This window comes from Macaca mulatta, chromosome 3, assembly GCF_049350105.2.
Source record: "Macaca mulatta isolate MMU2019108-1 chromosome 3, T2T-MMU8v2.0, whole genome shotgun sequence".
Taxonomy (NCBI): Eukaryota; Metazoa; Chordata; class Mammalia; order Primates; family Cercopithecidae; genus Macaca; species Macaca mulatta.
Genome location: NC_133408.1, coordinates 50,541,669 through 50,565,113, shown reverse-complemented (window position 1 = coordinate 50,565,113; position 23,445 = coordinate 50,541,669). Strand labels below are relative to the sequence as shown.

Below are 23,445 nucleotides of genomic sequence, written 5' to 3'. Positions count from 1 at the left end.
TTACAGGCTTGAGCCACCGCACCCGGTCTCACTTGAGATTTATGAAGGGTCTTCAAGGTGCTGGATGAGGGCACTGGATGAGGGCTGTTTGACCAAATGAGTTGTAATGGTCCCTTGTGACCCCAAAAGGGGTTCCTGGGCAGGGACTGGTCTGAGCCAAAGAGCAAGCAAGAGAAGCAAAGGCATTTACTCAGACTCGTTGGGGAGATGCACAGGAGAGCAGGGCATGTGCATGTATGTGGACGTGTGTGTGTCTGTGTGTACATGTGTGTGCAGATGCACCCTGGGGAAGCCGGAGGGGCAGGAGAAAGCCAGCTCAAAACAGACCACTTTGAGCGCCCACCTTTCTGGCATGGAGGCTATCTGAAGCCCGGAGCCTCTGGAGGTGCCCCATCCCATAGCACCATGTCCTCCACCTGATGGCTGGAGGTCACTGACATCTGTGAGTCTCCCATCCCTCCCCATCCTTGCGCATTGTAGAAAAAAGGACACTTGCTCCCAATTTGTTACAGGGTCTGTTCCGGTCTCTGAAGTTCATTAAGGAGAAAAGAGAAACAAATGGACATCTGTACAGCATTTGACAGTTTACAAAACGTCCCTAATGAAAGGTCGTGGAGCTTGGGTCGAATCCTCACTCTGCAGCCAACCAGCTACATGAACTTGAACAAGCTATGTAATTCTCTGAAATGAATTCCTCGTCTGGGCCAGGCATGGTGGCTCACGCATCCCCGCACTTTGGGAGGTTGAGGTGGGAGGATTGCATAAGGCCAGGAGTTCGAGACCAGCCTGAGCGACATAGTGAGACTCCATCTCTGTATTAAAAAAAAAAAAAAAAAAAAAAAGGCTGGGCGCGGTGGCTCACGCCTGTAATCCCAGCACAGCACTTTGGGAGGCTGAAGCAGGTGGATTGCCCAAGCTCAGGAGTTTGAGACCAGCCTGGCCAACATGGTGAAATAGTGTCTCTACTAAAAATACAAAAAATTAGCCAGGCGTGGTGGCATACGACTGTAATCCCAGCTACTTGGGAGGCTGAGGCAGGAGAATTGCTTAAACCCGGGAGGCAGAGGTTGCAGTGGGCCGAGATCGCGTCACTGTACTCCAGCCTGGGCAACAGCGACAGAGAAAGACTTTGTCTCAAAAAAAAAAAAAAAGTATATAAATAGCAGTACCATTTTGGCTACTTGCCCTCGCTTTTGTTTTCTTATATCCTAAGCAGAAGCTGAACTCTCACTTGCTTTTTTTTTTTTTTTTTTTTTTGAGACGGAGTCTCACGCTGTCGCCTAGGCTGGAGCACTCTGTTCCCCAGGCTGGAGTGCAGTGGCCCGATCTTGGCTCACTGCAAGCTCCGCTGCCTCCCGGGTTAACGCCACTCTCCTGCCTCAGCCTCCCTAGAAGCTGGGACTACAGGTGCCCGCCACCACGCCCTGCTAATTTTTTTTTTTTTTTTGTATTTTCAGTAGAGACGGGGTTTCACCGTGTTTGCCAGGATGGTCTCGATCTCCTGACCTCGTGATCTGCCCGCCTCGGCCTCCCAAAGTGCTGGGATTATAGGCGTGAGTCACCGCGCCCGGCCCCACGTGCTTTTTTGGGCCCAGTATTCACAGTTTTTCAGCGCTAATCCATGTTGATTAAATATAAACCACTGATTAGTATCCCACTGTACCAGTGTATTTGGCTACCCTCATATAGATGGACACTTAGGTTGCTTTTGACATTTTATGACTAAAAATGAATTATTCTGTGCTTCGGTGACTAATCCTGATTACACATCCTTGTTCACATGTCCCTAGAAGTGAAACGCTGGGGCTCAAAGTATGCACATTTAAAAAATCTATTTCGGCCGGGTGTGGTGGCTCATGCCTGTAATCCCAGCACTTTGGGAGGCCGAGACGGGCAGATCACGAGGTCAGGGGATCGAGACCATCCTGGCTAACACGGTGAAACCCTGTCTCTACTAAAAATACAAAACACTAGCTGGGCGTGGTGGCGGGCGCCTGTAGTCCCAGCCACTCGGGAGGCTAAGGCAGGAGAATGGCGTGAACCCGGGGGGCAGAGCTTGCAGTGAGCCCAGAGTGCATGCCACTGCACTCCGGCCTGGGCAACAGAGCAAGACTCTGTCTCAAAAAAATAAATAAATAAAAATAAAAATCGATTTCCAGGCTGGGCAGAGTGTAATCCTGGCACTGTGGGAGGCCAAGGTGGGAGGATCGCTTGAGCCCAAGAGTTGGAAACCAGCCTGCGCAACATAGTGAGACCCCGCTTCTACCAAAAAAGCCTCTCAAAAGCCAAACTTCTATTTCCAAATTGATTTGCATAGTAGTGAAGACAATGGACACTTCCGACATCAGGGAACAGGTGCCCCAGCCACTCCATCTACTCGCCAACACTCGTTTTGTTGGGCTTTTGGATTTCTGCTGTGAAATGGTATTGCTTCTGCTTCTTACGGTCCACATTTCCTCTTCGGTGAAATGCCTACTGATGTCTTTGCCCACTTCTCCACTGGGTTGCTGTTTCCTTCTTATAGCTCTGTGCTAGTTCTTCATATATTCTGATTCCCAGTTCTTTGTCAGTTTTCTTTTTTTTTTGAGACGAAGTCTCATTCTTGTCACCCAGGCTGGAATGCAATGGCACGATCTCAGCTCACTGCAACCTCCACCTCCCGGGTTCAAGCAATTCTCCTGCCTCAGCCTCCCAAGTAGCTAGGATTACAGGTGCCCGCCACCATGCCTGGCTAATTTTTGTATTTTTAGTAGAAACAGGATTTCCCCATGTTGTCCAGGCTGGTCTCCAACTCCTGACCTCAGGTGATACGCCCACTTCAGCCTCCCAAAGTGCTGGGATTACAGGCGTGAGCCACTGAGCCCGGCCTGTCAGTTTTCTGTACCACAAAGAGCTTATTCAGTCTGTGGTCTTTTTGTTTTGTTTTGTTTTGTTTTGTTTTTTGTTTCTTTTTTTGAGACGGAGTCTCTGTCACCTAGGCTGGAGTACAGTGGCGTGATCTTGGCTCACTGCAACCTCCACCTCTCAGGCTCAAGCAATTCTTGTGCCTCAGCCTCCCTGGTAGCTGGGATTACAGGTATGTGCCACCACACCTGGCTAATTTTTGTATTTTTAGTAGAGATAGGGTTTCTTGGCTAGGCTGGTCTCAAACTCCTGGCCTCAAGTGATCCACCTGCCTCAGCCTCCCAAAGTACTGGGATTACAGGCATGAGCCACCGCACCCGGCCCCAGCCTATGGCCTTTTTATGTACAATGGCATCTTTTATTGACAAAGTTGTCAATTTTATCAACATCTTCCTTTATATGCTTTTGGTGTCTTATGAATTTTTTTTCCCCATTGAAACTAAGATCATAAAGATATTCTCTTGTATTTTCTTTGAAAAGTTTAAAAGCTTTGGTTTTCACAGTTAGGCCTTTAATACGCTCGGAATTTATTTTTAGTTAAGGCATAAAGTAATATTCTAATTTTATTTCTCTCTATGCAGAACCAGTTGCTCTAGCGTCATGTATTGAAGAATTCCTCTTAGCTGGGGTTCCCATGGAAGCAGACTCTGAGACAAGGAAGTCAGCGCAGGGAGCTTACTTGGTATTTGGGAGGGGCCCTGGAAAATGCTGGAAGGAGATCAGGAAGGGGAGAGAGGGATTCTCTTATCAATTGATGAGCACTTATTTTCCTTCTATGTTTTTGTTTTTGAGACAGAGTTTCACTCTCTTGTCTAGGCTGGAGTGCACTGGTGCAATCCTGGCTCACTGCAGCCTTGACCTCCTGGGCTCAAGCCATCCTCCTGCCTTAGCCTTTCAAGTGGCTGGGACTACAGTGCAGGTGCATGCCGCCACACCTGGTAATTTTTTTCTTTTTTTCTTTTTCTTTTTTTTTTTTTTTTGTAGATACAGGGTCTTGTATGTTGCCCAGGCTGGCCTCAAACTCCTGGACTCAAATGATCCTCCAGCCTTGGCCTCCCAAAGTGCTGGGATTCCAGGCGTGAGGCACTCCTCCCAGCCTAATGAGCTTTACTATGCGTCTAAAAGGAAATTTGTTTTCTTTATCAAGCATTTTTGTGGCAGCAGGATTTTCAGGCTGTCTGGCCCACTCTGAGGCTGTCACCGAAAGTCTCAGGCAGTCCCTGGCCTTCCCTCTAAGAGTCTAGAGGCACCTCCCAGAAGCCGGAGCCAACCCCTGTGGCTGGCACCCAGCGCCTTTCTCACGTCTGAAATTTTTACAACTTTCCAGTTTATCTTCTTGCTGGTCTCTCTTGTTGCCACCTCTTCTTTATCCTGCTGTGAAAATCTATTTTTCTAAAACACATCTGGGCCAAACACGGTGGCTGATGCCTGTAATCCCATCACTTTGAGAGACTGAGGCAGGAGGATCACCTGAGGTCAGGGGTTCGAGACCAGACTTGGCAACACGGCAAAATCCCATCTCTACTAAAAATACAAAATCAGCCAGGCGTGGTGGCGGGTGCCTGTAATCCCAGCTACATGGGAGGCTGAGCCAGGAGAATTGCTTGAACCCAGGAGGCAGAGGTTGCGGTGAGCCGAGATCATGCCACTGCACTCCAGCCTGGGTGACAAAACGAAACTCCGTCTCAAACAAAAGAAAACAAAACAAACAAAGAAAAAAAACATGTGGCTCTTGCCAGTCTCTCCATCTTTAAAGTCTCTGATGACAGACAAGCTGGGCCCAACCTTCCTTCCCAGCCTCCTTTCCACGGTGCCTTCCTCTCTTCCCAGTCCCTATTCCTGAACCCTCCCTGTTCCCAGAACCTGGCTGTCTCCCATACCTCCAGGCCTTTCCACGTGATGTTTTCACCACTGAATTTTCTCTCCAGAGTGCTGGATTTTCTCTCTTGGGCCCCGGGCTGTAAGAGTTCTTCCGTGCTAGCCCATGCGGTGCCACCTTTATAAGCTTATCCTCCCCCACTAGAAAGAGGCCTCCCGTTCCCCTGAAGGCCGCTTACCATCCCCGCCACACCTCAGCCGCTAAACTCACTCGGTCTACTTGTTAGTTAGGAGTCTCTCTCCTCCACTAAACTGAGGACAAAGACTGGGGTCCTTCCCACATCCTGGACACAACACAGCACCTGCCCACACCACCAACAGCCCTCTGTGGGCCACAGTCTGGGAGGTGGGACCACCCCAGTGAAGCCACCGGAGGGTTCCTCCCCTAGGGCAGGGCAGGAGCTTGCTGAGCTGTTGGGTGGTGGGAAAGGCAGACCTCTCACCACACACACAGAAGGCCCTCAGCCTTACAATGAGAACCAAGGCGGAACTGCCAGGGGCGCGCCGGGTCCGGGCTCCAAAGGGGAGTCCATCGTGCTGCGTCTGCAGGGGGTGGGGGGGGATGAGCTCTTGGTGGAGCCCCTCGACGGGTGAGGGACGGGCAGGCAGCCAAGCGCACAAGTGCAGCCCGGCTGACAGGAAGCCGCACTAAGGGGATATCTGCTTGGGTATCCAGGACACAAAGCCCCACCTGTCAGGCCCCCCACGCACACCCTCCACCCGCCGTCCGGGTTCTGGCCCCGTGCCCACCGCCAGCAGCTGCCTACTCCCTTCCTCCCTCCCTCGGTGGCCTTTGGTCCTCTCCCGGGACAGCTGCACCACACCAGCAGGTGGGAGGTGGTTTGCACGGGCCTCCCGGCTCTGCCCCCCAACAGCCAGCTTCAAATTCCAGAGCCTCCTCAGGCACCAGCAGCTGAGAGTGACCCCGTGGCCCCTGCGTGTCCCTGACTTGGGTGACAAGCAGAGCAGCAGTGCTTCCTACTGAACAGCTGACCGGGGCTTTCATCAAGGCCCCCTTTGTTCTCTGAGGTCCCTGGCTCAGGTCCACCCTGCGGCCACGCGCAGGACCCCTGTCTACTGCAGAGCCTCTGGGCAGCCTGCCGCAGCCAGTCAGCATGATGTGAAAGCAAACAAGCAGACCAAACGCCCAAAGAGAGACACAGGCAGGCCTCAATGTCTGCCTTATAATAAAGGTAATATCAGGCGGGGCACGGTGGCTCACGCCTGTAATCCAGCACTTTGGGAGGCCAAGGCGGGAGGATCACTTGAACCCAAGAGTTAGGGACCAGCCTGGGCAATATACTGAGACCCTATCTTTATTATAAAATTTAAAAAATTAAAATATATTTAAAAATGGGCCAGGCATGGTGGCTCACGCCTGTAATTCCAGCACTTTGGGAGGCCGAGTCAGGTGGATCACTTGAGGCCAGGAGTTCAAGACTGGCCTGACCAACATGGTGAAACCTCATCTCTACTAAAAATACAAAAATTAGCTGAGTACGGTGGTGTGCATCTGTAATCCCAGTTACTTGGGAGACTGAGGGAGGAGGATCACTTGAAACCGGGAGGTGGAGGTTGCAGTGAGCTGAGATCGCACCATTGTACTCCAGCCTGGGTGACAGAGCAAGACTCCTCCTCAAAAAATAAAAATAAATAAATAAAAATAAATAAATAAAGACTACACCTCAAAAATAAATAAATAAAGGTAATAACTCACTGTAGAAAATTATTTATACATGCATACATGCACGTATATATAAATGTGTGTTCATAGATACACATTATATGCATATATAAATAAAAATGTTGGCTGTGCTGTGGCATTCAGGGGCAGGCTCCGCGGAGTACAGCTTTCGACTGCAGCTGTGCCTCCACAAAGAAACCACAAGAACAAATCCAGGGAGAGGATTGTTGTTCAAAGAAGTGCTCTGATACTTCTCCTTTAGGTTGCTCAGCCAGGACTGGCTGTTGGACGAGGGATGTCAACTAAGTGGATTGTGATGGGTGTGCTAAGGGCGCTGGTGGAAAACTTGTAAATAGTGTCATTGTCATCCGTCACTAGGCACGCATGGAGATCTTCGAGCCCGGGCTCCCGGTCTGAAGCCCTGATGGCATTATTTTCTTTATTTTTCTCTGAGAGAGGGTCTTGCTCATGCCTGTAATCCTAGTACTTTGGGAGGCTGAGGCGGGGGGATCGCTTGAACCCAGGATTTCAAGATCAGCCATGGGCAACATGGCAAAACCCTATTTTTACAAAAAATTTTTAAAAATTAGCTGGGTGTGGCAGCACACGCCTGTAGTAGTCCCAGCTACTCAGAAGGCTGTGGTGGGAAGATCGTCTGAGCACAAGGCTGTTCAGGCTGCAGGGGGCCGTGACTGCACCACTGCACTCCAGGTGACAGAGTGAGACTTTGACACACACACACACACACACACACACACACACACACAAAAGGTAAAGGACTTGAATAGTCATTTATCTGAAGAAGACATACAACTAGCCAATAAGCACACTAAAAGACACTTAACATCATTAGCTATGAGGGAAATGCAAATTAAAACCACAATGAGGCTGGGTGTGGTGGCGAGGCCGAGGCAGGCAGATCATCTAAGGTCGGGAATTTGAGACCAGCCCGACCAACATGGTGAAACCCCGTCTCTACTAAAAATACAAAAATTAGCTGGGTGTGGTGGCACATGCCTGTAATCCCAGCTACTCAGGAGGCTGAGGTAGGAGAATCGCTAGGACCCGGGAGGTGGAGGTTGCGGTGAGCCAAGATCATGCCATTGCACTCCAGCCTGGGCAACAAGAGTGAAACTCCATCTAAAAAAACAAAAAAACAAAAAAACAAAAAAACACCATGAGATACCAGATACCATTTCATGCTTACTAGGATAGCTATAATTTTTAAAAACAGAAAATAACAGGTGTTGGCAAGAATGTAAAGAAACTGAAACCCTTGTACACTGCTGGTGGAAATGTACAATGGTGTGACCACAGTGGAGAAGTTTGGTTATGCCTTAAAAAGAACGTAGGGCCGGGCACAGTGGCTCACACCTGTAATCCCAGCACTTTGGGAGTCTGAGGCAGGTGGATCAATGAGGTCAGAAATTCGAGACCAGCTTGGCCAACATGGAGAAACCCCATCTCTACTAAAAATACAAATTTAGCTGGGCGTGGTGGTGCCCGCCTGTAATCCCAGCTACTCGGGAGGCTGAGGCAGGAGAATTGCTTGATCCCGGGAGGCGGAGGTTGCAGTGAACCAAGATTGTGCCATTGCACTCCAGCCTGGGTGACAAGAGTGAAACTCTGTCTCAAAAAGAAAAAAAAAAAAGTTAAACATAGAATTACTATATGACCCAGCAATTCCACTCCTAGATATGCATATGGAACAAGTGAAAACAGGTAGTCAAGTAAATACTTGTACAGGAATGTTCACAGTAGCACTATTCACAATAACCCCAAAGCAGCAAATGTGGATTGGCAGATGAAATGGATAAATGAAGGTGGTCTAATCCATGCAATGGGATGTTGTGCAGCCATTACAGGAATCGAGTTCTGATGCATGCTCCAGTGTAGATGAGGCTTGAAAACACGCTAAGTGAAAGGAGCAGGACACAAAAGGTCACATGTGTGTGATTCCATTTATATAAAACTTCCAGAAAAGAGCCGGGTGTGGTGGTTCATCCCTGTAATCCCAGCACTCTGGAAGGCCGGGGCAGGAGGATCGCTTGAGGTCAGGATTTCAAAACCAGCCTGGACAACATGCCAGGCGTGGTGGCATGTGCCTGTAGTCCCAGCTACTTGGGAGGCTGAGGCAGGAGAATCGCTTGAACCTGTAATCCCAGCTACTCAGGAGGCTGAGGTAGGAGAATCGCTGGAGGTTGCAGTGAGCCAAGATCGAGTCACTGCACTCCAGCCAGGGTGACAGAGTGAGACTGTCTCAAAAAAACAAAAAACTTCCAGAATAGGGCCAGGTGCAGTGGCTCATGCCTTTAATCCCAGCACTTTGTGAGGCTGAGGCGGGTGGATCACTTGAGGACAGGTGTTTGAGACCAGCCTGGCCAACATGGTGAAACTCCGTCGCTACTAAAAATACAAAAAATTAGCTGGGTGCCTGTAATCCCAGCTACTCAGGAGGCTGAGGCAGGAGAATTGCTTGAACCCGGGAGAAGGAGGTTGCAGTGAGCTGAAATTGTGCCACTACACTCCAGCCTGGGCAACAAGAGCAAAACTCCGTCTCAAAAAACAAACAAACAAAAAAACCTTCCAGAATAGGCAAATCCATAGAGACAGAAAGACTAGTGGTTGCCAGGGACTGGCGAGGAGGGGACAGAGGAATAGGGAGTGACCGTGTGATGGGCATGTGGTTTCCTTTGCAGGGGGTGGGGAGGGGTGAAAATATCTTGGAACTACTCAGAGGTGGGGGCTGTACAACACTGTGGAAGTCCTGAATGGTGAACTGCGCCTTTTAATATGGTTAATGGTTAATTTTATGTTGTGTGAATTTTACCTCAATTACAACCAACCAACCGCTAGGCACAGTTTCTAATAAGCAGCCAGCAGTTTCCAGTTTCCGTTCTGTCTCCCCCCGTCCCAATTCCACTCCCCAAATGCAGTCTTGCATTTTAACCTCTTTTCCCTTCTGGTCAGTAATGACAAACTTGATATTTCCAATTAATATATCTGCATGGCTTTTTCTTTAATTATTTATTTAATTACTGCTGTATTGGCCAAGCTGGAGCAGAGTGGTTTGATCATAGCTTACTGCAGCCTCCAACTCCTCGGCTCAAGCAATCCTCCTGCCTCAAGTCTCCCAAGTAGCTGGGATTACAGGCACACACTGCTATACCTGGCTTTTTTTTTTTTTTTTTTTTTTGAGGCAGAGTCTTGTTCTGTCACCCAGGCTGGAGTGCGGTGGCGCGATCTTGGCTTACTGCAGCCTCCGCCTCCCAGGTTCAACCATTCTTATGCCTCAGCCTCCCAAGTAGCTGAGATTACAGGCATGCACCACCATGCCCGGCTAATTCTTTTTTTGTGTTTTTAGTAGAGATAAGGTTTCACCATGTTGGCCAGGCTGGTCTCAAACTTCTGGCATAAAGTGATCTGCCCGCCTTTGCCTCCCAAAGTGCTGGGATTACAGGCATGAGCCACTGTGCCCAGACGCTTTATTAATTTTAAATATTACCTAAGTACTTCCTATCATGACAGATACGAAATAATTCTCTTGGATATCCTACCATCTCTCTTCCCTATCTTCTGAACAAGAGTTACACAAATATTTTAGTAAATAATCACTGTTTAAATTATGACGATGCAGCCAGGCACAGTGTCTTATGCCTGTAATCCCAGCACTTTGGGAGGCTGAGGCAGGCAAATCACTTGAGGTCAGGTATTCAAGACCAGCCTGGCTAACATGGCGAAACTTGATTTCCACCAAAAATACAAAAATACAAGGAGGAAGGGAGGGAGGGAGGGAGGGAAAGAGAGACAGAGAGAGAGAGAGAGAGAGAAAGAAAGAGAGAGAGAGAGAGAGAGAAAGAAAGAAAGAAAGAAAGAAAGAAAGAAAGAAAGAAAGAAAGAAAGAAAGAAAGAAAGACAGACAGACAGAAAGAAAGAAAGACAGATAGAAAGACAGAAAGAAAGAAAATAAATCACTCCCCGCACGGCAGCAATGCTGATAACAAGCAATACCTAACATCCAGTGTTGCTCTCGAAAAGTTCAGAACCATCCAATTATTATTATTATTATTTTTTTTTTGAGATGGAGTCTTGCTCTGCCACCCAGGCTGGAGTGCAGTAGGGCAATCTCAGTTCACTGCAACCTCCGCCTCCCGGGTTCAAGCGATTCTCCTGCCTCAGCCTCCCCAGTAGCTGGGATTACAGGCATGCGCCATCACACCTGGCTAATTTTTGTATTTTTAGTAGAGACGGGATTTCACCATGTTGGCCAGGCTGGTTTCAAATTCCTAACCTCGTGATCCACCCACCTCGGCCTCCCAAAGTGCTGAGATTACAGGCCTGAGTCACCACACCTGGCCCAATTCTCATTTCTTTACTAGATGCCTGTTTTTCCTCTTTGGAAGCTTCTGGAATCCCCTCATTAACCCTGGTGTTCTAAAATTTCACAGCTGCACCTTGGTGCGTCCTTTGTCATTTATTATGCTGGGCGTTCATGGTCTGCAGATGTGTTTCTGGTTAATGTTCTTGTACAACTTCATTTCCTTACCTCTGTTGTCTCTGTTTTCTCTTTTTGCAACTCCAGATACTTTCATATTGATCCTTCTAGATTGGTTCTTTCTTTTTTCTTTCTTTTTTTTTTTTTTTTTTTTTTTTTTGAGGAGGGGGACAGGGTCTCACTCTGTCTCCCAGGCTGGAGTGCAGTGGTGTGATCACAGCTCACTGCAGCCTCAACCTCCTGGACTCAAGCAATCCTCCCACCAGAGGCTCCTGAGTAGCTGAGACTACAGGCAGCAGCACCACACCTGGCTACTTTTTTTTTTTTTTTTTTTAAGAAATAGGGTCTCACTATGTTGCCCAGGCTGATCTCAAACTCCTGGCCTCAAGTGATCCTCCCACCTCAGCCTCCCAAAGTGCTGGGATTACATGCATGAGCCACCGCACCCAGTCTGGATTGCTTCTCTGTCGCTCTTATCTGTTCTCTGTACTTTCCAACTCTTGGCTTTTTTGGGCTACTTTCTGAGAGAGCTCCTCGACTTTATCTTCTCTGCATTCTGGTGAAATGTTGAGTTCTTTCCACAATGTTCTATTTTTGTTTTATGAGGCACTGTCCTCTTGAACTCTATGAGAACACTATGGAAAAGTTCCTTCAGTCTTCTGAAATAGCACTGTCTTTGTTTCCTAAAGATTGCCTTTTCCCCATTTGCTTATTTTAGTGCTTTTGTTCCTATCGTTTCTTGATTCTCCGTACACATCAGCCGATGCTTGGTTAGATGTTTATATAATTATTAGATGTTTATATTAGCTGTGAGGCTCTAAAAAGTTAATTGGAAATTCTGTGTGCACGGCGGAGCCCATCAGCTGGCAAACTCCTTTTTTGGGACAGTGGGCAGGCAGCCAGCACTCTCACTGGGGACTCCTAAATGTCAGATTGTGCAGGCTTTTTCTCTGAGACCTTGGGTTTCTGCAGAGAAACATCCTCTGATCACCTGGATGGGATGTGGATGTCAGGTGGCTTGTACCTGGCTCATCTGGAAGGAGGAAACATTCTAGACTTTCAGTTATCCTCCTTGTTTTCAGCATCTGCTATGCCCAAACCTCTGCCACATGAAGTCTCTTGAGTTAGGAGCTCCTCTGGGTCAGCCTCTCCAGCCCACTCCACTGCTCCAGCCCAAGGCAGTTGCAGGATAAATACTTGCCTGCTGATATTCAGCAGGGGTTGTGGGGCGATACCAGTTTTTTATTTTTATTTTTATTTTTTTTAGATGGAGTCTCACTCTATCACTCAGGCTGGAGTGCGGTGGCGCAATCTTGGCTCACTGCAACCTCTGCCTCCTGGGTTCAAGCCATTCTCCTGCCTCAGCCTCCCGAGTAGCTTGGATTACAGGCGTGCACCACCACGCCCAGCTAATTTTTGTATTTTTAGTAGAGATGGGGTTTCACTATGTTGGCCAAGCTGGTCTCGAACTCCTGACTCCAAGGGATCCACCTGCCTCGGCCTCCCAAAGTGCTGGGATTACAGGTGTGAGCCACCGCGCCCAGCTGGTACTGGTTCTTACACATCCTCTCCACCTGCCTTCAGTTCTGCCCCCGTACCTCCAGCATGATGCCTCCCAGTTCAAGCCTCTCTTGGCGTTTGTTTTCCTCCTGTCAACATCTCTTTTCTTTTCTTTTTTTTTTTTTTTGAGACATGGTCTCGCTCTGTCACCCAGGCTGGAGTGCAGTGGTGTGATCATGGCTCACTGCAGTGTTGACCTCCCAGGCTCAAGCAATCCTCTTGCCTTACTCAGCCTCCCGAGTAGATGGGACAGGTGCGAGCCACCATGACTGGCTAATGTTTGTATTTTTTGTAGGGATGGGTTCTCACTGTGTTGCCCAGGCTGGTCTTGAACTCCTGGGCTCAAGCTATCCACCCAGTTCGGCCTCCCAAAGTGCTGGGATTACAGGTGTGAGCCACTGCACCCGGCCTATCATTTCTTCTTTTCTTTCCAAAATATGTTAAAAGAGCTTATTCGATAATGATCCCTTTCTCATTTTCTTTATCCTTGTGGGTTTTATCATTCTTATTTCTTTACTATTATGTATGCAGCTAATCTTGGAAAGGTGTGTAGCCATTCTGCTACTTTAGCTAAAGCCCTTTCTTTTCTTTCTTTCTTTCTCTCTCTTTTTTTTTTTTTTTTTTTTTGAGACAGGGTCTCTCTCTGTTGCCCAGGCCGGAGTGCAGTGGTGTGATCTTGGCTCACTGCAGCCTCCACTTCCTGGGTTCAAGTGATTCTTGTACCTCAACCTCCCGAGTAGCTGGAATTACAAGTGCCTGTCACAATGCCTGGCTAATTTTTGTACTTTTAGTAGAGACTAGGTTTCACCATGTTGGCCGGACTGCTCTTCAACTCCTAACCTGAAGTGATCCACCGGCCTCAGCCTCCCAAAGTGCTGGGATTACAGGCGTGAGCCACTGTGCCCGGCCCAGTGTGTTTTTCACTTGCATATTTTTGAGTGCTTTACAACTCACAGGTCCTCCCCCATCCCAAAATGCTTCCTTCTGCCTTCCCAAGGATTTTTTTTTTTAAATGGTTTGATTTTTCTCTTCTTGAAACTTAACTTTTTAAATCGACCTGGAATTTATCCAGGCATGCAGCCTAAGGTGAGAATCTAAAACATTCTCTTCTCAAAAACAGCTAACCAAATTAGCCTCGCCTAATTTATAAAATGATGTGTCTATTCCTACTGACCTGCAAGGTCATCTTTATCATATAGTTAATTTCCATGTGTATAAATGTAAGTTTCTGGGCTATGTATTCTATCTACTGATCTGTTCATTTTTAAGCTATTAATGGAGTCATTGTTTTAATCATTAAAAATGTGTTTTCACCTGCAATCCCAGCACTTTGGGAGGTTGAGGCGGGAGAATCGCTTGAGGCCAAGAGTTTGAGACCAGCCTGGGCAACACAGTGAGACCCATCTCAAAAAAAAAAATTAAATTTTCAGTTAAAAAAAATTAAATAGGACAACTTTCTCCTGGATGTATTCTTCTTCGAAATTTAAAAGTCATCCTCATTTATTCTTCCAGATAAATTTTAGAATTTAAAAGTTCCAAAATGTTGGGAGGCTGAGGCAGACGAATCACTTGAGGTCAGGAGCTCGAGATCAGCCTGGCCAACATAGTAAAACCCATCTCTACCAAAAATACAAAAATTAGCCAGGTGTGGTGGTGCACACCTGTAATCCCAGCTACTTGGGAGGCTGAGGTAGAAGAATCGCTTGAGCCCAGGAGGCGGAGGTTGCAGTGAGCCAAGATTGTGCCACTACACTCCAGCCTGGGCGACACAGCGAGACTCTGTCTCAAAAACAAAAAACAAAGAAGTTCCAAAAAGAATCCTATTGGGGTTTTGGTTATAAATGAGATAAGTCTAAGTTACTCTAGGAAGAGCTGACATAACAAATTCCATAGTTTCCATCCAGAAACAAAGTATGTCTCTCCATTAATTCATCTGACATATTTCTTAGTACAGTTTTATAATTAAAAAACATTTTTTGTAGAGATTGAAGTCTCACACACTAGGCTGCTTAAGCTGATCTCAAACTCCTGGGCTCAAGTGATCCTCCCAGCTGGGTGCTGGGATTATAGGCGTGAGCCACCATGCCCAGCCAAGTTTTATAACTATCGACAGGTCTATTCTATGTAAAGTATCCTCCCAAGTCACGCTTTATCCTTTTTCCTATTTACTATTAAAAGACTAAGAAAAGTAGCTAATATTTAGAGGGCTCATTAGATGCCAGGCACTGTTGTAAGCATTCTTAGAAGCACCATCTCACTAAATTCTTGCAACAAGTTTAGTAGGTATCTACTATGTCCACTCACACATGAAGAAACTGAGGCACAGAGAGACAAGTGATTAGGCCAGTTGTCACAGTGGTAGAACCAGGTTTCAAACCCAGGCAGTTCTACTCTTGGAGCCCCTGGTCTTATCTAAAAATCACTATTTTTACTATTCAGCTGTAAAAAGAAATGAGAAAGTCTGTTGTAAAGCTGATGTAAAAATACTGCCAGGATTCCAGCCAGGTGTGATGGCTTGTGACTGTAATCCCAGCACTTTGGGAGGCCAAGGCAGGAGGATCACTTGAGGCCAAGAGTTGGAGGCCAGCCTGGGCAACATAGCAAGATCCCAACTCTAAATATATATATATATTTTTTTTAAGTCAGGCACAGTGGCACACACCTGTAGTCCCAGTTACTCAGTAGGCTGAGGGAGGAGGAATACTTAAGCCCAGGAGTTCAAGGCTGCAGTGAGCTGTGATCATACCAAACACTCCAGTCTGGGTGAGAGAGTGAGATCCTCCCTCTTAAAAAAAAAAAAAAAAAAAAGATTCCAAATATATTATATACAAGGAGCAAGGAAGATAATATTCAAATATATTCATATTCACTTGTGTGTGAAAATAAAATACTTGGATGGACACAATAAGAGATCAGTCGATTAGTGGTTCTCTCTTAGGATTGAGTGGGAGCTAGGCAGTGGGAGGTCAGGAGTGGATGGGACTCCTTTTACTTTTGTTTTCTGGAACCACTTGAATGTATTACCTATTTAAAAACTAAAATATATTAGCAGATATGCAGTAACTATGTTTCAAGTGAATGACACGAGATTTCATTTTTTTTTTCTTTTTTTTTTTTTAGAGATAGGGTCTCTCTATATTGCCCAGGTTGAACCTGAACTCCTGGACTCAAGTGGTCTCCTGCCTCCATCTCCCAAGTTACTAGACTATAGGCACTTGGCTTTCAAAGATTCTTACAAAGGTATTTTCTGGTCTTGCTATTTTGGTGAACAGGATCTGTTTTCTGCTACAAACTAGTTGCCGATATACTAGAAAATATACTCTTGATTTTTATGTAGCTTACTCCCAGTACTCTTATTCTCTATATTGAACTTAGTTATTAATTCTAAGACCTTTTTCCATTGATCTCCTGGATTTTCAGTGGATAGAGCAAGGGTCTAGGCTGGTTCCATCAATGTGTTTCAGTAGATCAGGATAGAAAATGGGGATGGTGACGGCTGTGGGGAAGGAAAGAGTGAGTTCTCCATATAAAGACATTCAGTTCCAAGTTTTAAAGAACATGGCATGGGCCAAAGAAAACGGGCCCGCAAAAGAATCCAGCCCTCAAGACGCCAGTCTGTAGCCTCTGCTGCAGAGTGGTCTCTGCTTACTCACATCGTCCTCCTCTCTTCCCCTCAGCCACACCCTCCAATCCTCCAAGGCCCTGCTCCAGGTCCAGGCCCACGAGACCCTGAAGGCGGGCTCCTCCTTCATCTGGCTCCTCTGAGCTTCTCTTTTCTTTTCCATGGTTGTCAGGTTTGGAATACCAACCACAAGCTGTGCAGCCATGGGAGCAGCACTGATTTTTTTTTTCTCCTTTGAGACAGAGTCTCGCCCTGTTGCCCAGGCTGGAGTGCAGTGGTGTGATCTCGGCTCACTGCAACCTCCACCTCCCAGGCTCAAGCGATCCTCCTGCCTCAGCTTCCCTAGTAGCTGGGGTTACAGGTGCGCACCACTACTCCTGGCTAATTTTTGCATTTTTAATAGAGATAGGGTTTTGCCATGCTGGCCAGGCTGGTCTGGAACTCCTGGCTTTAAGTGATCCACCCGCCTCGGCCTCTCAAAGTGTTGGGATTACAAGCGTGAGCCACCGTGCCCGGCCGGCACTGAGTTCTTGAATAAACAGTTTGAGACAGTTCATGCTGGCTTCCTGGGCTCATCCCACCCTTTTCACATCCTCTCCACTGTGGTTATGAAAGTGACTGCGGTGACCATGAGCCCGTCAGCTCTTCCTGGGGTCCAAGAGCAACTTGAACCCAGCAATCAAGCTGGGTTCAGCCCTGATTGTGGTGCCTGGCCCTGCAGGCGCTTGGGAAACCTTTTCTGTGGCATGATGGCACTGTTGAGGGCACACTGACATTCCAGCTAACCTGCTCACCCAGAACCCTGATGGGCCTTTGCAGAGAAAGAAGACGACGACGACAGGTCCCCTGTCCTCAAGGGACCACGCGGTCTCCATGAGGGTGGGATCTGCTTTCTCACACCTGATACTTATAGTGAGTCCTGAAAAACATATTTGCTGGTTAACTGACATGGAACTTACTATCCACAGTCACTCAAAACACAGCCACGACACAGACAAAAGACAACACCTGAGGAAAACCAATGAGAAGGGGACAGAAACGTCTCCTGGGGTTACGGTGACCTGGTGAAAACTTGTAACCCCTAAACAAGAATGACTGCTGTAGTCTCTCCGGATGGGATGAGAATATTCACATTTCATTGTCATAAAAACGCTACCAAGGCCAGGCACAGTGGCACATGCTACCTGTAATCCCAGCACTTTGGGAGGCTGAGTTGGGCGGATCACTTGAGGTCAGGAGTTCCAGACCAGCCTGGCCAACGTGAGGAAATCCTGTCTCTATTAAAAATACAAAAATTAGCCAGGCGTGGTGGTGCACGCCTGTAATCCCAGCCACCTTAACGGCTGAGGCAGGAGAATCGCTCAAACCTCGGAGGCAGAGGTTGCAGTAAGCTGAGATCGTGCCACTGCACTCGAGCCTGGGTAACAGAGCAAGACTCTGTCTCAAAAACAAAACAAACAAACAAAAACACTATCAAATGCCAGTCTGGTGTGGCTCATGCCTGTAATCCCAGCACTTAGGGAGGCTGAGGCAGGAGGATCACTTGAAGCCAGGAGTTCAAAACTGACCTGGGCAACATAGTGAGACACATATCTATTTTTTAAAAAAATGTTTTTTGGCCGGGCATGGTGACTCACGCCTCTAATCCCAGCACTTTGGGAGGCTGAGGCAGGTGGATCACGAGGTCAGGAGATCAAGACCATCCTGGCTAACACAGTGAAACCCTGTCTCTACTAAAAATACAAAAAATTAGCTGGACATGGTGGCGGTCGCCTGTAGTCCCAGCTACTCGGGAGGCTGAGGCAGGAGAATGGCGTGAACCCAGGAGGTAGAGCTTGTAGTGAGCCGAGATTGTGCCACTGCACTACAACATGGGTGACAGAGCGAGACTCCGTCTCAAAAAAAAAAAAAGAAAAAAAAATTTTAATTAAGCTGGGCATGTTGGAGCATGCCTGTAGTCCCAGCTACTCAGGAGGCTAAGACAGGAGGATCACTTGAGTCCAGGAGTTTGAGACCAGACTGGGCAACAGAGCAAGACTCTGTCTCTACTAAAAATAATTAGGAATTAGCTTGGCCTGGTGGTGCACACCTGCAGTCCTAGCTAATCAGGAGGTTGAGGTGGGAGGACTGTTTGAATCCAGGAGGTTGAGGCTGCAGTGAGCTATGATCGCACCACTGCACTCCTGGCTGGGTGACAAAGTGAGACCTCATAGCAACAACGGTAACAACAGGACACTGAAAATCCCAACTCTGCCAGGTATGACTGTACTCATTTTATTATTTATTTATTTATTTATTTATTTATTTATTTATTTATTTTGACAGTCTCGCTCTGTCACCCAGGCTGGAGTGCAGTGTCGTGATCTCTGCTCACTGCAACCTCTGCCTCCTGGGTTCAAGCGATTCTCCTGTCTCACCCTCCCAAGTAGCTGGGACTCAGGGTGCCTGCCACCATACCCAGCTAATTTTTGTATTCTATTTTTTCTTTTTTTTTTTTTTGAGATGGAGTCTCACTCTATTGCCTAGGCTGGAATGCAATGGCGTGATCTTGGCTAACCGCAACCTCTGCCTTCTGAGTTCAAGCGATTCTCCTGCCTCAGCCTCCCGAGTAGCTGGGATTACAGGCACGCACCACCGTGCCTGGCTAATTTTTGTATTTTTGTAGAGACAGGGTTTCACCATGTTGACCAGGCTGGTCTCGAACTCCTGACTTCATGATCTGCCCGCCTCGGCCTCCCAAATTGCTGGGATTACAGGCGTGAGCCACTGCGCCTGGCCTAATTTTTGTATTTTTAGTAGAGACACGGTTTCACCACGTTGGCCAGGCTGGCCTTGAACTCCTGACCTCAGGTGATCCACCTGCCTTGGCCTCCCAAAGTGCTGGGATTACAGGCATGAGCCACTGTGCCCGGCAAGGCTGGGTAATTTATAAAGAAAAGAGGTTTATTTGGCTTATGGTACTGCAGGTTGCACAGGAAGCATTGTGCCTGCATCTGCCTCTGAAAGGCTCTCAGGCTTGCTTCCACTCATGGCTGAAGGGGAAGGGGACCCGGCGTCCATACAGATCCCATGGTTACAGAGAAGGAGGAAAGACACTGGATTCCAGCCTGGGCACCAGAGTGAGACTCATCCTGTCTCAAAAAAAAAAAAAAAAAAAAGAGAGAGAGGAGCAAACAAAACAGAGCGAGGGAAGGTGCCAGGTTCTTTTTAACAACCAGCTATCAAGGAAACCAACAGAACAACAAGTCACTCACCCCCTCCCCTCACGGAGGGCATTAATCTGCTCATGAGGTATTTGCCCCCAAGACCCAAAATACCTCCCATTAGGCCCCCATCTCCAACACTGGTGATCAGATTTCAACATAAGGTTTGAAGGAGGTCGAACATCCAAACTATAGCAGGAATGAAGATTTCTGGTAGAAAAAAAAATATGAAAATATTATTAACATAAAGGGCCAGTCGCAGTGGCTCACGCCTGTAATCCCAACACACTGGGAGGCCGAGGTGGGCGGATCACTTGAGGTCAGGGGTCAAGACCAGCCTGGCCAACATGGCGAAACCCTATCTCTACTAAAAATAGAAAAATTAGCCAGGTATGGTGGTGCATGCTTGTAATCCCAGCTACTTGGGAGGCTGAGGTGGGAGGACTGCCGGAACCCAGGAAGCAGAGGTTGCAGTGAGCCGAGATCATGCCACTGCACTCCAGCCTGGGCGACAGAGCAACACTCAGTCTCAAAAGTAAAAAAAAAAAAGCCATGCACAGTGGCTCATGCCTGTAATCCCAGCACTTTGGGAGGCCAAGGCATATTTTATATTATGCGTATTTTACCACAACTTAAAAATTGGAAAAGAAAGAAAGAAAAAGGCATTTGTACTTATTTAAAGATGTATTAAAACATGGAATAAGGTAGAATTTCAAGCTTTTAAAAAGATCTGTTTCTGGAACTAGAGAATTTGCATTATCTAAATAGTTGGCCTGGTGAAGTGGCTCACGCCTGTAATCCCAGCACTTTGGGAGGCCAAGACAGGCCGATCACCTGAGGTCAGGAGTTCAAGACCAGCCTGGGCAACATGGTGAAAGCCCATCTCTACAAAAATACAAAAATTAGCCAGGCATGATGGTAGGTGCCTGTAATTCCAGCCACTCAGGAGGCTGAGGTGGGAGGATCACTTGAACCTGGGAGGTGGAGGGTGCATTGAGTCGAGATCAGGCCACTGCACTCTAGCCTAGGCAACAGAGCGAGACTCCGTCTCAAAAAAAAAAAAAAAAAGTTGATTAAGCTGTTATGTAGACTGGGTGCGGTGGCTCACACCTGTAATCCCAGCACTTTGGGAAGCCAAGGCGGGCGGATCACCTGAGGTTGGGAGTTTGAGACCAGCCTGACTAACATGGAAAAACTCCATCTCTACAAAAAATACAAAATTAGCCGGGTGTGATGGCACATGCCTGTAATCCCAGACACTCAGGAGGCTGAGGCAGGAGAATCGCTTGAACCCAGAAGGCGGAGGCAACAAGAGCAACACTCCGTCTCAAAACACACACACACACGCACACACAAACAAAACAAACAAAAAAATCAAATGTATAGATGAGCTTGGAAGTACCTCCAGGTACCAGAAGGCCATAGTATTCATCTACAATGCAGGTGGAGAGGTCTTTTTTTTTTTTTTTTTTTTTTTGAGACGGAGTTTCATTCTTGTTGCCTAGGCTGGAATGCAATGGCACGATCTCGGCTCACCGCAACCTCCACCTCCCAGGTTCAAGCAATTCTCCTGCCTCAGTCTCCCTAGTAGCTGGGACTACACGCATGCGCCACCACGCCTGACTAATTTTGTATTTTTTAGTAGAGAAGGGGTTTCTCCATGTTGGTCAGGCTGGTCTTGAGCTCCCGACCTCAGGTGATCCACGCCTCGGCCTCCCAAAGTGCTGGGATTACAGGCATGAGCCACCACGCCCAGTCACTGAGAGGTCTTTAAATATAAAACAAAACATAAAGTAGATCGATCATTTCAGATCCTACTTAAAACCTTCCAGTGGCTTCCTAATTGCAAATCAAAGCCACATGCTATGGGATAAACAAATCAGCTCTAAGGGACCAAAGTAGAGACCACTGACTGTGTGTGCCTCAGGGATCGGAACTGAGCTCCTAGCCAGAGCTGCTGACACGAAGCCTTTGGTGAAGAGTCTAGGGAAAAGCCAGGGCCCCTGGCCTGGGCTGCATAGGTGTGCCAAGTTCCCCCAAGACTCATGCAGCATGGAAACCCTGCCCTGGAAAACCAATAAAAATTGGCCTGGAACCAGTGAACCTGGTAAGAACCCAGCAGAGACAGCCATACAACTGTCCCAAGAAATATCTCCATAAGTCAAGACACATGCAGGACCCCACAGAATATAAGCTCCACCAAAGATGATCTCACAGACAACAATGACAAAACAAATAGTCTTACACCAGTCCTAGTGGTAGTTCTTACATAACAGCTTTTTTTTTTTTTTTTTTGAGACGGAGTTTCACTCTTGTTGCCCAGGCTGGAGTGCAATGGCGTGATCTCGGCTCACCGCAACCTTCGCCTCCCGGTTCAAGCGATTCTCCTGCCTCAGCCTCCCAAGTAGCTGGGATTACAGGCACGCGCCACCACGCCTGGCTAATTTTGTATTTTTTGTAGAGATGGGGTTTCTCCATGTTGGTCAGGCTGGTCTCGAACTCCTGACCTTAGGTGATCCGCCCACCTCGGCCTCCCAAATTGCTGGGATTACAGGCATAAGCCACTGCACCCGGCCTACATAACAGCTTAATCAACTGTTTTTTTTTTTTGGAGACCGAGTCTCGCTCTGTTGCCCAGGCTGGAGTGCAGTGCAGTGACCTGATCTCGGCTCACTGCACCCTCCACCTCCCAGGTTCAGGTGATCCTCCCGCCTCAGCCTCCTGAGTGGCTGGAATTACAGGCACCCACCATCATGCCTGGCTAATATTTGTATTTTTGTAGAGATGGGCTTTCACCATGTTGCCCAGGCTGGTCTTGAACTCCTGACCTCAGGTGATCGGCCTGTCTCGGCCTCCAAAGTGCTGGGATTAGAGGTGTGAGTCACTGCACCTGGCCAACTATTTGAATAATGCAAATTCTCTAGTTCCAGAAACAAATTTTTTTAAAGCTTGAAATTCCACCTTATTCCATGTTTTAATACATCTTTAAATAAGTACAAATGCCTTTTTCTTTCTTTCTTTTCCAATTTTTAAGTTGTGGTAAAATACACATAATATAAAATTTACCATCTGAACCATTTTTAAGTGTACAGTTCACTGGCACTGAGTACATTCACACTGTTGTACAACCATCACCCCTATCCATCTGCAGAACTCTTCCTCTTGCAAAACTGAAACTCTATCCTATTAAACAATTACTCCCCATCTCCCTTCCCCCACGTCCCTGGCAACCACCACTCTACTCTGTGTTTCTATGTTTGTGACTACTCCAGGCACTTCATAGAAGTGGAATCATACAGTATTTGTCTTTTTAGGACTCACTTATTTCACCTAAGATAATGTATTCAAGGTTCATCCATATTGTAGCGTGTAACAGGATCGCTATCTTTTTTTTTTTTTTTTTTTTTTGAGACAGAGTTTCACTCTTGTCGCCCAGGCTGGAGTGCGGTGGCACAGTCTTGGCTCACTGCAACCTCTACCTCCTGAGTTCAAGCGATTCTCCTGCCTCAGCCTCCAAAGTAGTTGGGATTACAGGTGCCTGCCACCGTGCCTGCCTAAGTTTTTGTTAGAGACGAGGTTTTGCCATGTTGGGCAGGCTGGTCTCCTGACCTCAGGTGATCTGCTTGCCTCGACCTCCCAAAGTGCTGGGATTATAGACATGAGCCACTGCGCCTGGCCAGATCTCTACCTTTTTAAGGCTCCATAATATTCCATTGTATAAATAACCACATTTTGCTTATCCATTCATCCATTGATGCACACCTGGGTTGCTTTCACATTTTAGCTGATGTGTAAATAATGCTGCTGTGAACATGGGTCTATAAACATCTCTTTGTGAGCCTGCCTTCAATTCTTCTGGGTATCTATCCAGAAGCAAAATCGATGAATCATATGGTAATTCTATTTTTATTTTATTATTATTATTATTATTTTGAGATGGAATCTTGCTCTGTTGTCTAGGCGGGAGTGCAGTGGCACGATCTTGACTCACTGCAACCTTGGCCTCCTGGGTTCAAGTGATTTTCTCCTGCCTCAGCCTCCCAAATAGCTGTGATTACAGGTGCCCGCCACCGTGCCTGGCCAATTTTTTGTATTTTTA

At 47.3% G+C, this 23,445-nt stretch overlaps 1 protein-coding gene and 4 long non-coding RNA genes across 8 annotated transcripts in view; 2 read left to right on the top strand and 3 right to left on the bottom strand.

The window, feature by feature from the left end:
- Positions 1–23,445, bottom strand: part of HIP1 (huntingtin interacting protein 1) — a 211,693-nt gene that overhangs the window by 155,803 nt on the left and 32,445 nt on the right. The window lies entirely within an intron of this gene.
- The window catches only part of LOC144339786 (uncharacterized), a 100,700-nt gene that overhangs the window by 46,832 nt on the left and 30,423 nt on the right, over positions 1–23,445 (top strand). The window lies entirely within an intron of this gene.
- LOC144339776 (uncharacterized) lies at positions 9,506–11,252 on the bottom strand. The gene is made up of 2 exons (XR_013415151.1): positions 10,871–11,252; positions 9,506–10,147 (listed from the first exon to the last, which is right to left on the bottom strand). It is a non-coding gene; the product is annotated as an uncharacterized LOC144339776 (long non-coding RNA).
- LOC144339770 (uncharacterized) lies at positions 13,128–14,323 on the top strand. Its single transcript, XR_013415145.1, has 2 exons — positions 13,128–13,858; positions 14,078–14,323. It is a non-coding gene; the product is annotated as an uncharacterized LOC144339770 (long non-coding RNA).
- Positions 16,102–19,301, bottom strand: LOC144339798 (uncharacterized). The gene is made up of 2 exons (XR_013415174.1): positions 19,047–19,301; positions 16,102–17,327 (listed from the first exon to the last, which is right to left on the bottom strand). It is a non-coding gene; the product is annotated as an uncharacterized LOC144339798 (long non-coding RNA).